The sequence below is a fragment of the Rhinolophus hipposideros genome (genome assembly GCF_964194185.1).
Source record: "Rhinolophus hipposideros genome assembly, chromosome: 23".
NCBI classification, from domain to species: Eukaryota; Metazoa; Chordata; class Mammalia; order Chiroptera; family Rhinolophidae; genus Rhinolophus; species Rhinolophus hipposideros.
The window spans coordinates 8,505,062-8,519,861 of record NC_138069.1 but is presented as its reverse complement, the minus strand read 5'-3'; the positions used below and the strand labels follow the sequence as shown (position 1 = coordinate 8,519,861).

Sequence of the window (14,800 nt, the reverse complement as noted above, 5' to 3'; positions counted from 1 at the left end):
TGTACATTCTTCTGTGAATGTGAATACACATGCTGATTCAGTGCGTCAGTATATGAGAAAAGATCCTCTTAAATGATCCCACCTTTAATAAACACTAATTATTTTTTCCAAGTCTGGATTTCCTGGAAGTCACACCACTCACAATTAAGCCTGTCTTCATTTCTGCCATTTGAAGGCTGGTCTACTTCTAACCTGAATCAGGGGACATGAACAGAACCTACCACAATTTATCCAAAACCCTAAGAGTATATTTTGTTTCAAACTCTGACCCTACCCTGTGATAAAAAAGAAAATTCTGTGAGTGTGTTCCTGACAGTACCTGCTGCAGGAAAAATTGATACCAGACATTCTCTGAAACATACTGTCTTTTATGTAGACCCAGAAGCTAGATATAAAATTTAAAAAGAAGTGGGTCCATGGCTGTGCAGAGCAGCTGCCCACCTGGGCCGAGCCATCAGCCATGGCTGTAGAGGATAAGACTGCCGAAAAGACCCAAGCAGGACAGGAGGGAACAAAGGCAGTTCTGTCTATTGCGTGATGGAGATGGATGACTTCACAGCTCCCAGCTACCTCATCACCCATGCTTCACGCCAGAAGTCACTTTTGCTATTAGCCTAGCTGAGGCTTATGGGCCTCTCCTTGTGGCTCTTCTGTCTTCCCAGGGCTCCAGCTGGGGGCCAGGGATCATCACCCTCTTAAGGATGGGCTGCTTAGGGGGTGCCCATGGCGTGTGTGTGTGTGTGTGTGTGTGTGTGTGTGTGTGTGTGTGAGAGAGATCTTGCCATGCATTCTCCAACTCTCACCGGGTCAGTCAGGTGCTTTTCTAAGACAACAGACTCCAACATCTTTGGGCCCATCTTTGAGTCCATACATTAATCTGCCAATATCTGCCGGGTATGCGTGCAACGGTTACCTGGCTACATATAAGTATGTGGCCCTGGTTCAGCATTGAGCAGCGAACATGAACCCTTGGGGAGGCTCTAAAGAATCTACAAAGCTCCAGCGGAAGGTCTTCTATTTGATGTCCCAGACCATGTCTGGAAAACAGTTTTCAGTTGCCAAGGTATGAAGTCAGTCATGCTCTGACTTGTTTAGACAAAGTTGAGCTTCAGTGAGAATACCCTTAACTTTTTTAGGAAAGTTGCTTATTTTAAAATTGTCACCACATTGTCTTATCTTCTGTATTGACAACTGTGATTCCACAGTCTTCTTCCATCGCTCAGTTTTGTGCCAGTCCTTCCATTGAAAGAGATGACACCTGAGCATGCCCCTCTGGAGGAACACAGACATCAGAGATTCCCGCTGTATAGGTCAGGTGGTCAGAGGTATGAAACATGCCAAGCATTCAGGAGGGATGACCAGTCCTGCTTTCCGGGTGTGCTCTATAAATTCCTCTTCTGATTTGTATTTGGGTTCATAGGTAGGCGGTGTGAAATGTTTTTTGCTTCTCACTGGAACTATAGCTATGAACTTAGTCACTAGGACTGTTTGCCGAGACTACCATCCTAAAGCCTTGTCAAAATGACTTTTGAAATTGTTTTTCAATCACAGAAACTCATCTGAGATGCATAGTTTTTTTCCCAGTCAGAATTTCAATATTAGATTTATAGGTGAGTCTCATATTAATAAAATCTGACAGTCATACAGCCATATCTGAAACACCGATAAATTAGGAGCAATTGTTCATATCATAAATAGACTTTTCACTTCCAAATAGAAGCTTGGCATATGTAAAAGTCATTCTTATAAGTTATTACAATTTCTGCTTTTATTTAAAATGTCCAACATTAAAATATTCTCTTCTGATGTCTAAATTGTAATGCATTTGGAGATTATTAGCCACAGAATCTTCAAGGAATAACAGAAACAGTATGGACTACATGTACTGATAGTTATACTAGTAGTGATGGCAGTAGTAATAATCAAGTACTAGTAATAATAATTATAGCAAAAGTATCAATAATTAACACTTATTTGGCACTAAATATATGCCAGACACTGTGCTAGTTTACAACTTTTCTTTTCTGCAGTACTCACAACAAGCTTCTCAGTTACATGTCCTCTATTTTGCAAATTAGGAAAATGAATTTTAACAAGGTTAAAATCTGTCCAAGATTATAAGACCATTAAGTAGCAGAGACTTGAACACTGAGCTCTTTGAGGCACAGACCATACACATCACCACCATGCAACCTCTCAGGGGATGATAATCCGGATGGAAATTTAGGTAATCTTGGGGCAAAAGAGCCTACTAGATGGAATTGTAGTGGGCACAGACCTCTGTACTTTGGTTTCCTGGTATCTCTTTACGGCGTAAGCAAATGAAGATAGAAAGACTTCCAATTACTGATATTATCAGAAAGAGAAAGGAATCACTCCCGTTTGGATTGCCTATGATGCTTCCGAGATACAACAGACTCTCCAGATAATGGGTTATTTATGTGGGTACATGCACATGCATGACGCACACATACACACACATACAACTTCATACACTTTTACACATAGGTACACATATGCATATGCACATACACACACTCACTCAGGTACTTACGTCTGGGTGTCCAAGGGAGAAAAACTTTCATGTCTATAAATAAAAGCAGACTCTTACTTCAGATTCTCTCAGCATCTTACTTTAATTTTTTTAAAATTTCCCTTTATAATTCTAAGCACCTGGCCTAGGAATGAACACCTCCCCTCAGCCCTGGTATTTGTGATCTATATGAATAATTTCAGTTGCTAAGTGGGAACATCTGGGTTCAAGTGATAGTCCAGCTCATCTGATACTTTCAAATGATGAAAACTGCAGGCTCTTCGGCCTTGGTTGGCTGGTGTGGGGCCAGCCTGAAGTAGCAGATAGGAGTCTGACAGAAACTAATTTCTCTCATGATGGAATCACTCTAAGCCAAATTTTTTTTTTTCAAAATTACAGATAATTTCCAAAATATCAGTTTTCCAAATTACAGATAAATGAGAATAAATCATTTAAAGAATTATATTTCAAGAAAGGAGCTATGTGAAAGGTCAGAGATAGACTAGAAAGGAAAGGTAAGATGTTGAAAGCTAAATTAGTCTACCTGCCTATCTTAACTCGAACTATTCTTTTCAAATCCCACCTTATCAGTTAAAATATTTTCAATCAGAACCTGCAGAAAAATATTCAGAAAGGAGCTAAAGACCATTTCATTAGTTACATCTAAATTGATGCTTCGATAGTGACGACTTCCAAGTCTGTGAAATATCATGAAAAAAGACTGTTTTTGTATTAATTCGTTAGTGCATGAGTGGTAAAGATTTATAATCCCAAACATGATGCAAAAAGCAATCTGATCATCTGCCTTATGTATGTGTAAAAATTAATCAACAGAAACCTCATTTAAAGTGAAGTAGAGAGGTCAGAGGGGGAGCTGTCATACCCTGGAGAATGGCAAAGCACAACGGGAGAAACTGTGTTAACAGCCCCTCCCAACTTCCCTTTCTCTTTATAAAAGCCTTTTCTCTTCTTGTTTTAGCGACTTGCACGTGGTTTGCCATGGTTGCATGTACCGGACAGCAATTCCTTTCTGTTCCAGAATAAACCCATTTTTTTTTTTTTTTTGCTGGAGAAATATCTGGCTGACTTTTTGTTTGCAGTCAACATACGTAAAAATGCATTTGTGAAGATAATCTTCTTACCAAAAATGGAGGAAGATGTGAGTCCAAGAACTAACTGCCCTCCAATTCCACCTCAACTGGAAAAATCCAGTTCAAGTAGAACAATTAGAAAAATCCAGCCAATCTTGAAAATTGCTTATTTGTCTTGCATCCCAATGTATGGTTAATATTTAAACTATGTTCTTTTCCTTTACAAATTTTCACAAGACTCGTTATAAGAAACTACGTACCTACTAATCATGAAATGCCTAATGTGGCTGTAGACTTTATATCTTACATTCCTTCAAATCCATGCCACAACCCATGAGGAAGGTACTGTGATCCCTCATCACAGGGAGAAAATGGAGACTGAGTTCATTGCCCAGCATGGTTCGAATGGGAGAACAGGCATTTGCAGCCAACAGTCTTCATTCCATTTAAGCCCCTTGGAACCTTGTAATTTTAAATATGACAAAAATGTTCATCTAAGTCAGAAAGAGCATCTAGAGCCCCCTCGATTTTCTCCAGTCTCTCTTTTCAGAACAGAAAACCCTAGGCACATTGGAAAGGAAAACATTCCAAAGGAACCTCCAGGGCTCGAAGCATGTTTAAATAGCAAGACGCTATGGTAAAAGGAGTTAATGCTGCCAAGAAGAGTCAGGTTTTCTCCACAGTTTCAACGTGAAGACAAACATAGCTCTTACTAGCAGCATCACAGATAATGAAAATCATCAACAATTTCCTGCCTCCACTATCTCTTGCTAGTTCTTTTCTCATGCAGATTGCGCCCTAATTGGATTGCAGGATTAAAAAAAATTTTTTTCCTGTTGTTGCCAGAACGACAACATAATAAGATATAATAAAGTGGTGTTCTGGACCTTTCATTGTCATTATTATTCTCATTTAGTTTTGAAAATTAGATTCAACTTAACTGGCTAAGAGCAGAGCCCTCCATCTTTTCACATAAGGTGTGCCAGTCAGAAATCCCCGGCCATGTCACCTCTTATTCATCAGTTCTGCAAAGCTGCCCCGGAGGAAGAGGCATGGCAGCTTAGAAACACCTGTAAAATACATTAAAATCTCTCCTGAGAATGATGTTTCTGTGAGCCACATTTATTAGGTGACAAACACACCCTTCTGGGCATTCACTTTATTGGTAAAGTATGTCAATTGCACAATAGTCTCCCACAACTGCCACCACCTGCCCCCATTTTTAAATTTTAAATAGACCATGACAGAATTAACTAAATGGTCCTTTTCCCAAGGAAAGGGCCAGTGTTGGGTACCTGAAAACCAGCAAAGCATCCCCAAAAGATACATAACCTGTTTTTGAGCCAAGCAATTTGAGCTCTGTCCTGAATGGGCTAAATATTTTATATAAGTTTTTTATATAAGCCTGTACTTAATTCCCTCCTGTCTAACGGAGCTTATAATACCTCACACAGTGACTGTGAGTATAAAACGAGATAATATCTTCAAAGTGCTCAGGATAATACTTGTTACTTAGTACAAATTTGGAAAGTGGTCGTTGATAAGTATATGTTTATATCTCTACATCAAATCCTGAAACTGGCAAATTGTAAAAGAATGTCTTTGCCACCAAAACTAAGAATTTTATGGCCAGGTAATCTGTTTGGGAAATACAGGTTTAAACAAAGTGAAACAGATTTCTTCACTGAAGATTTCCCCAAACTTGTATCATGCTAACATGCATTAGGAACCTACTAGAGAAAGTGGTAATAATAATAATAATAATAATAATAATAATAAAATAGAGCTTCACAGATGCCAACTAGTCAGCTGAAAAGAGACACCCAGATGGGAAATCCATACTTAGAAAAGCTGTCATATAGAGGGTTTCCAGGGTGGTCAAGAGCATTTCCACCTTGACTGGAAAGAAAAAAACACCGAAGGCAGCAAGCAGGACAAGCCCATGAGAAAGCAGACACAACAGATTCAGAGAAAAAGTGTTCTAGGGCATATTACCTAAATTTAAGAGGTCACCTAGTCATCTGCACGTGCCGCCAATGTACATGTCACCTGCATACTCCCCCAATCCTTTTGGAAAACAACTGGTACAGGATGTGTGACAGAGAAGCCAAGATTGATAAGTGTCTGGGGTAAGCCGCTGTACACTCGGGCTCACTTTTGTCAGTAGGAAAACTAACTTTCCAGATCTGCTGGTGAGGATGCAGTGATGATTACATGAGATAGTCTTTTTTAAAATACCAAAGTATTAGCTGGGACTACTTAGCAAGAAACAGGTGACAATAAGGTCAGGATTTACTCCAAAAAGTATTCAAACAATGATATGGGACCTTGCTATGTAACGGTGAAAATTGGTAAATCAATAACGTAATTTGACTTAACTAGTTAGCAGGCTGACTCGCCACACAGCCTGCTATCTAGCCACCTGTAATTAAACCTAGCTAGTTTGCAGCTATTTTCTCTTTGCTTGTCCCCTCACTGATTAACGAAAGAACTGTTTTGTTCCCTTTCTCAAGACAACCCATACCTCGTTAATCCATTTAATTAACAAAATCCTAACCTGGAAAGGGCAATTTCTCAATTCTCAATGAGCCCAGACACTGGAATACACGTAAAGTCCCAAACTGTGGTGGTCCAGTCCAGAGATAACATTATCTTAAACCACACCAGACCCCAGGAAGGACGTCAGCCTGTAAATACAAATATGAATTTTCTTTGTTCTTCTTATGTCCCTATAAAACCTTCGGACCTATCTAGGAATGGAGGGATGGACTTTGGACAGGAGTCACCATCCTCCCAGAATGCCGGAATTCCGAATAAACCTGCTTTTCTTTACACCAACCAGGTCTCTCGATTTTAACTTTTTCAAGCTTCAGGCAGCCCGACCTTAGCATAGTATCAGCTACTCAAAGGGTGGTCCACGGACCAGAAGTATCAGCATTATCTGAAAACTTGCTAGAAATGTACCTAGACGTATTGAAACACAATCTGCATTTTAACAAGATATCTAGGTGATTTGGATACACATTAAACTTTGAGAAGTACTGGCACAGCAGCTTTATACAAGGAAATACTGAAAACCTGGTAGAAGCTGACCAAAAGGAAATAAAGCTAAAAATAAAACATGAAAACTCCAAAACCCATCCATGTAAAAATTTTAAAACTCTCTTAAATTACTCCCTCATCAAAGTGTAAATACAAATATGAATTTCAGAATATTTAGAAAGTGATTTAGCACCATACAGTCAGATCCTCTGAAATACAGGTGAAGTGCTCAAAGGAAAATCCAACATGTTTAAAACCTATAAGAATAAATCTGAAAGAATGAAAAAATAGTGTTTACCTCAAGTCTATAGAAAAATTCTAGGAGGGATTCGTATTATGTTTGGTTAAAAAACTATAACCTTAGGCGTAGAAGATAACTCCCAAGATCTATTCCAGTTGGAATTATAATGAGTGCCCCCAGATGACTCTGGGATCCCAAGGAGCTATATCTTTCTTTTTTTTTTAAATTAAAGTTTATTGGGGTGACAGTTGTTAGTAAAGTTAGAAATTGTTAGTAAAGTTACATAGACTTCAGGTGTACAATTCTGTAATATGTTATCCATATCTCACATTGTGTGTTCACCACCAGAGTCAGTTCTCCTTCCATCACCATATATTAGACCCCGTTTATCTATATCTTTTATAAGATGTTGAATGAAAAATAAACTCCAACCCAAGAAGGGAACAACAAGGAAAATTTCCTTTATCAACCTTGACATTAGATAAAGCAACAACAACAAAAAATGTGAAACAAATATAAAGGAGAACCAACTCAAAATATATCAATAATCACTTTGAATACAAATGGACTACCTGTCCACCTAAAATGCAAAGATTGTTGGATTGGATCATTTATAAAATATCAAAATATATACTTGTGATTTAAAAATTACATGACTAAAACATTAAGACCACAAAAGATAACAAACATCTTAATGACAGGTAGTTTTTACAACTCCTCCCCTCCCACAGAGACTAGCAGGTAAGGGGTACTGTATTTCTTGATGGTTACACTTCAAAGGATGGCTTCTAGGATCTTGAGAAAGACATTCTTGGGTTGTAAAACTGGCAAGAAGCTTTCAAAACTTTTTTTACATTCAAAGGGGCAGAGAAAGCATTTATAATGACAAATTTTCTAAAGTAAATGTTCTAGCCAAGGGAGGTCAGGAGCCCAGCAGGAAGAATCCTATCTAAAGTTTAGCCAAACTGAGGGGAATGTTTTAAGGCCTACATGGTCAATGGTAAGAAAGTGACAGCTAGAGCAATCAAAAAATAGTATTAAAAACAAAGAATATTTCTTTCTCATTTGTTTGTCTTGTTCTTTATGGTTACAGACAATAATTTAGTGGTTACCAGAGGGTAAGGGGGTGGGGGGTGGGTGATGAGGGTAAAGGGGATCAAATATATGGTGATGGAAGGAGAACTGACTCTGGGTGGTGAACACACAATGGGATTTATAGACGATGTAATACAGAATTGTACACCTGAAATCTATGTAAATTTACTAACAATTGTCACCCCAATAAATTTAATTAAAACAAAACAAAACAAAACAAAACAAACAAAAAAAAAAACACCAAAGAATATTTAAGTGATAGAATTCACAAGTTTAACTTAATGGACATATATAAAATGTTGCACGGACCAATTAGAGAATAAACCTATTCAAGCACTCTCCACACAACAATAAAATTTGATTTTTTTTTCTAGGCCATAGTGCATATCAAAGGAATGGTGAAGCATAGGAAAGATTCTCTGGCCTCACATAACTAACTTAGGTATCAATAACAAAATGACAAGTAGAAAAACCCAAACATTTAGAAAATTTAAAACACTTGTAAATAACTCATGAGTTCAAAAAGAAGTCATAATAGGAAGTAAAAAGTGTTTAAAATTGAATGCTAATGAATTTTAAATTGCAGGAAAGAGCTAAACAACACTTAGAGGGAAACATATCCTTAAATGCTTACTTTATTAAAGAATAAAGGCTCAACATTAATACAATCATTATCTAATTTAAGAAATTAGAAATGAAGAAAAAATAAACCAAGTAAAGAAGAAGGAAAAAGGTAATAGCGTAAAACACAAAATTAATGAGATAGAAAACCAAAAAATACCACAGAAGATAAACAAAGGATAAAAGTTGCTTTTTAAAAAAGGCAAATAAAATGTACAAAAATCTAGCCACATTGATTTAAAAAAGAGAGAAACACAAGTAAACAATTTTGTAATGAAAAAGGAACATGATCACAGATGCTAGAGAGGTCAGACTGATATTAAGAGATATTATGTATTACATCATCTATAAATCCCATTGGGTGTTCACTACCAAGAATCAGATTGTACACCTGAAATCTATGTAATTTTACTAACAAATGTCACCCCAATAAATTTAAAAAAAGAGATCTTATGACCAACTCTATTCCGTTTCACACATACCAAATTATCAAAAATTAAAATTTTGCACAATTGTTAAGTATGCTCAAAGATGTGAATCAATAGAAACTCTTAACTCTTGTGGAAATGTAAACTTTCATCCACTTTACCAAACAGTTTAGTAGTAAGCACGTAAAAACTGAACATGTATACCATGCAACAATCCCATCACTGGGTATAAACAAAAATCAAAAATGAAAACCCTTGGACTTGTGTAAAAAGACATGTCCAAGAACACTCATAGAAACTTTGTTCTGAACAATAAAATATGGGAATTTCAACCAGAAATTCTATGTAATGCTCTACTTGTCAAAATGGTATATTTGTCAAAAAAGGGAGTAAAATTTTATCCATTGGGAATGTTCCTGTTGGGGAGGAAAAAAATTTCTTATACCATTCAAAGTTTCTTTGGCTGGTCTGATAATCAAATGTCATAACCTAATCGAGATGAAACAGGGAAAAAGATCAAGTACACACAATTTTAAAAAGAGCATGAAAATTACTAAAGATGAAGAAAATTACTAAAGAGAAAGATTTGTTAAGGGCTTTCCTTGATGTCACCAAAGCTCCCACGATCATCCTCCTTACATAAAGGGTGCCAAAATAATGTATACACATTTTAAGAAAGGAAAAACTATTAAAATTGTAATACTCAATGTGTACCGATAACAAAAGATGAATACAAGTCACGTTTAACTTCTACAATTACAAGAGGTGCTCAAAGTGGTTACCATCAGCGTCCAGACACTTCTGATTACAGAGAACTACTGCTTGAGCAACGTTGACCAGAGTGGCCACTTGTATACTACATTTCTTTTGGCACCCTCGGGACATGAGATTCAAAATGTAGACATTCACAAAATAGTAAGCAGAGTGGGTGAAAGATTTTATCTGGATGTTCCTCTTAATTTGCATTTATATCTGCCCACTTTAACATACACAAGACAGCTTTTCATCTCCAGAAATGAAAAAGCTAGAGGGAAAGCATCCTTTTTATGTCCACAGCCACTCACTTCAACAGAAACATACGCAGTGCTGGGTCCATTGGTGGTAACTTGACAATGGATTGGCTCTTCTTTACCTCAGCAAATACAGCAGTTTTTTTCTTGGTTAGTTTTACAATGTCTGCAGAACCAGAAAACTAACACTCAAAATAGTACCTGTTTTTTTTTGTTTGTTTGTTTGTTTTTTTTTTTTTTTTTTTATGATACTGCAACGGTGGATTGTAAATATCCATGCCATTATATATTTGTTAATACTCATAGAATACAATACAAAAGTAAACCCTAATGTAACTATGGACTTTCCTTAACAATGCTGTTGTAACATTGTCTCATCAGGTGTGACAAATGTACCACACTAATGCAAGATGGAGATAATAGGAGAAGCTGGGGGGTGGTGAGAGCATATGGGAACTCTCTGCACTTTTTGCTCATTTTTCCGTAAACCTAAAACTGTTCCAAAAAAGGCCACTTATAATTTTTAAAATTGTATTGAATAAATTAACTAGAGTTGGAGGTGGGAAAAAAATGGGAAAGAATTCTTAGAAAAAGATGCTGATATGATAGAGTTGGCGGCTTAAATACAATACTTAGGAGCTTCCTTTAATATTTATGGAGAAAGAAGTTTTTCATTAATATTATCATATAAATACATGCACTTAGTAGTTATAGTCAAAAGAGTAAATATGGAAGTTTATTTCATAATTCAAGCTCTGTATCAAGCATCAGCAGTGACCACAGTAATTAAGTGAAGTCATTTTCAACCCCTAGCTCACAGAACTAGCCAAGGATACCAGTAGAAGAAACATCTACTTAAAACCATACAATGAAAAGGCCAAGGCATTTTCCTCCTAGTATTCAAGATGCACTGTCTTGGAGGCAATCTGAGACGTCTAACCCAGCTAGGACTTGGGATGTTCTACGTATCTTTACAATCCTGGGAGGCAGAAAAGGGGGGCATCAAAATCATGGTGGTGGGGGCTGGGGTTTTGTACTTGCTATGCAGATTCTGAAATCAAGTGTTTTTGTGAGCCTTGTCTTCCTTTGTTCACTGACATCATGCTATCTCTACTTTGATCTTTGAGTATAACAAACGCTAACATTTAGGTACTTAGATTCATCCATCTCATTTTATTTCTACCCACATTATGAAGCGATTACTTTCCAAAGGGTTTGACATGTTATGTGCTAGTGCACTAATTACTCCTGGCTGAAGTAGCACAGAGAGGCCTGTGAATGGGTTGGCAAAGAACTTGACCTGCTGCAATCTGCATTGAATTTAGTTCAGAGTAACTGACCTATTACTTCCTACGTTCCAAAGAGGCACAGTTCTTGTGTGCTAAGGTGCCACAAACTCAGAAGGAAGAAGAGTGAGTTGTGAAAAGCTCTGTAACAACAAAGGGGACTTGTTTCTAAGGATTTTGTTCTGCTCCATTAGCTCTCCTTGGTGCAGCTTAATTTCTGACGACAAGTATGATGTATTATCAGATGCTATGCTTTGGGAAATGCTGTATCCTTTTTTCCCTTCAGAGAGAAAGGCGGTGTCACAGGATCTATTTATCTAATGCTATTTATCTAATGAGAGTGTTACATATACTCAGGCCAGAAACTTCTTTCAAGATGCTAACAATGAATGTGAAACATGCCTCCTAAGTGTCCTCACATGCTTTTAACACATGTAAGTACAGCCTGAAATACCCTTGCAGTTAGAAAGAGCCTAGCGCTTCACCTTCAACGAAGTGACTCCCTCAAATTCTTGTGCTATCTGGCACCTTCCTGAGCATTTTTAGCCCCTATCTCTCAAAGATTTTCCGAGCAGCTGTTGTCATACTGCACTGCAGGTTGGGGGACTAGATTTTGGAAGATTTTTGCCACTTTTACTTCTTGGCAAGAAATGGAATAAGAAAGAAGGAAGAGCAGACATCTACATCTAAACTATATATGTCTGGCCATTCCATTTGCTAGCTTTCTCATGAGCAACCTCACAACAGATGGAGAAGATTATTCTCAACTCTGTGGCATTATTGTAAAATAAATTTCTAAAATAAAAAATAATATGCATACTGACTAACCTAAATATGCCATTTTCACCAGTTATAGAGATGTATTTAATCTTGTATCTTCAGAAATTCACTGGCCCTACGAGAGGATATAAGGGACAGTACTAATTTGATTTCTTTGGACTCCTTTATTCCTTAATAAAAAATTTGCTTTTCTTTCACATACAAAATGAATTAAAAGCCAAAAATATGTAAATATTTCTTTATTTAAACATATAATGTTACAGGGATTACTAATCTTCCAATGGATTCTAAGTAGAAGAGCATAGATTAAATGTAAAAGTAAGAGGATGTGGTACTAAAATGTTTTGAATGACTCTTTCCAAAGCAACTAATTCTTCTCTTTTCTTTATCAGCACTAAGAATTTGTGTCTATATTCAAGCTCTCCAACATCCAATTTAGAATTGCCTGAAGTGCTAAATAGAAAATTATTAAGACATTTATTTTCATTTCCTTCAATAACAATAATTATAGGTCAGAACCCATTAGGTGAGTGGAAAAATCCATGTGAGACCATTGGGAATATAATTATAGGAATGAGATGTCAGTCTTTGATAAAAGAAGAACCAATCTGGCATAAATTTATCACTTTCTAATGTGATTATTTAATAAGTAGAAAATATTACTATATGATTTTGAAATCTCCTAGTCAATAGCCATTGGCAAAACACTGTAAAACTAAGCAATAAGAAAATGGTCTTAAAAATTGGATCAAGAATGACTCTTCTCATGTCTTTGAAATACGAGAATAGACATAGGCACATGGGATAATCACATAGGTCAAATATCTTCCAAAATGACCCAAGTCACTGTGATGTTTTTCTCTAGAAGCCTGGCTAGATATTTTGATGTCCCATGCTAACATTTTGAAAGAAGTCTTGTACTAGTTTTTGATTGCTGTGTATCAAATTTAGTGGCTTAAAACAACACAAAATTAGTGTTTTACAATTCCCATGGGTTAGCCGCCTGGGCAGAGCCTAAGTAGGGTCTCCTGCTCCAGGTCTCACAAACCCCCAGTCAAGCTGTTGCCTGGGACACAGTCTCATCAGGAGCTCAGAGTCCTCTTCCGAGCTCACTCAGGTTGTTGGTAGAATCCAGTTCTTGTGGCTGCAGGACTGAGGCCCTTAGCTCCGACAGACTGCCCATTTCCCAGGCTGTTCATGGCATGGCCATTTGCTTCTTTGAGGCCAGCAGGAGAGCTTCTCACTTGAAAAGGATCACTTGATAAAGTCAGGCCCATTTGCAAAATCCCTCCAACCTTTCCGTATAATATAACATAAGCACAGCAGTGATATCCCATCATATGCACAGATTCCGTCTACACTCAAAGGAAGGGGATTGTACAAGATGTGGATCATGGATGTTATCTTAGGTCTACAACAGGCCCTTTCCAATGTACTTGCGACTGACTTCTATTCCCTTTCTTTAACACAATACACATCCCTTTTCTCCAGCCTCCATCCATCTTTTCAGCTACGTTAATCTGTCACAGAGAGACTCTATGTCCTTTTCTTATTCCCAGCTCAAGTCCTTCAAAATTTTCTGACTCTGCATTTCCATTCACCTCCTAAAATAACAAATCCATCTCCCCTGAATTGCTCTCCATTCTAGATAAGCATCAGCCACCACTTTCCCAGGTTGATACTGCTATTTCCAGGCCTCATGTGTTCATGCAGAGTGGAACCTGCTGGGTAGAGATTGAGACAGATGCACATTAACCCTCTCATCTGGGCCCTGTAAGGCCAGGAAACCGGAAACAGCATTCCCGGTACCACTTCACAATCCAGAAGTCTTTATCAATTAGTGACAGTAGGATTTCAGGTCATTTCAGATATTTTTACATAACAATGAGACAATTATTTCTAAGTTGTAAATGATGAACTTTAAGGCTCAGTCTATTTGAGGTGGTACCTTCACCTAATATTATTCTGTTTATTTCTGCTTTTTCAAGCAAGAGCTAAATTTCTTTTATTTATGAAACACGCTCACTCACTATCTTATTATCAATCTTATTGTACACCTTAAGGAATCATATGTTTCCTGAACGTACACATATATAATAAAATATAAATATATGGTAGGAATGTAAAACTCTAAATTCAAAATTGTGGTTATTTTTGCAGAAAGAGAGGGAAGTGGAATTAGGAAGAAGAATACAGAGGTCTATGATTGCCTGTATTATACTTTACTTCTTAGGCTTCTTCATGAATACATAAGTGTTCAATATACTATTCAACTCATTTGAAAAAACCACTTAAAGTCTCTGGAAATAATCCTAAAGACATACAACAAATGAAGAAATACTTATTCAAGAAAAATCTACTAAAACTCAGTAAGAACGGCAATAATTTGTGCCATTTCAACCTACTCCCTTCTCCCTGCCCAATGTGACAGAAATTTTACTCCTGACAGCTAAGAACACAGGGTTCTCTCTTACTCCAGCTCCCCGTCAAGGGCTACAGTGTCTTCTCAAGAGGGGTAGAACACCCATATTTCTCAATCCACCTTATAGCTACTTGTTGCATAGTTTAGTTTCCAATAAGTGCCACCAAAAGTCTGGGGGTTCCCTTTTTCTGCACAGCTCCCACTTACCGGAAGAGGCCCTATATTTTATGTGTGCATGGCACACTAAGAAT

The 14,800-nt window shown here is 37.3% G+C and overlaps 1 pseudogene across 1 annotated transcript; it reads right to left on the bottom strand.

Annotated features, from left to right (window-relative positions):
• Window positions 1-609: 609 nt before the first annotated feature.
• LOC308491982 (large ribosomal subunit protein mL45-like) lies at window positions 610-13,404 on the bottom strand (annotated as a pseudogene). Its single transcript has 4 exons — window positions 13,241-13,404; window positions 3,117-3,231; window positions 1,023-1,497; window positions 610-887 (listed from the first exon to the last, which is right to left on the bottom strand). The product of its transcript is annotated as a large ribosomal subunit protein mL45-like (transcript).
• Window positions 13,405-14,800: the final 1,396 nt, after the last annotated feature.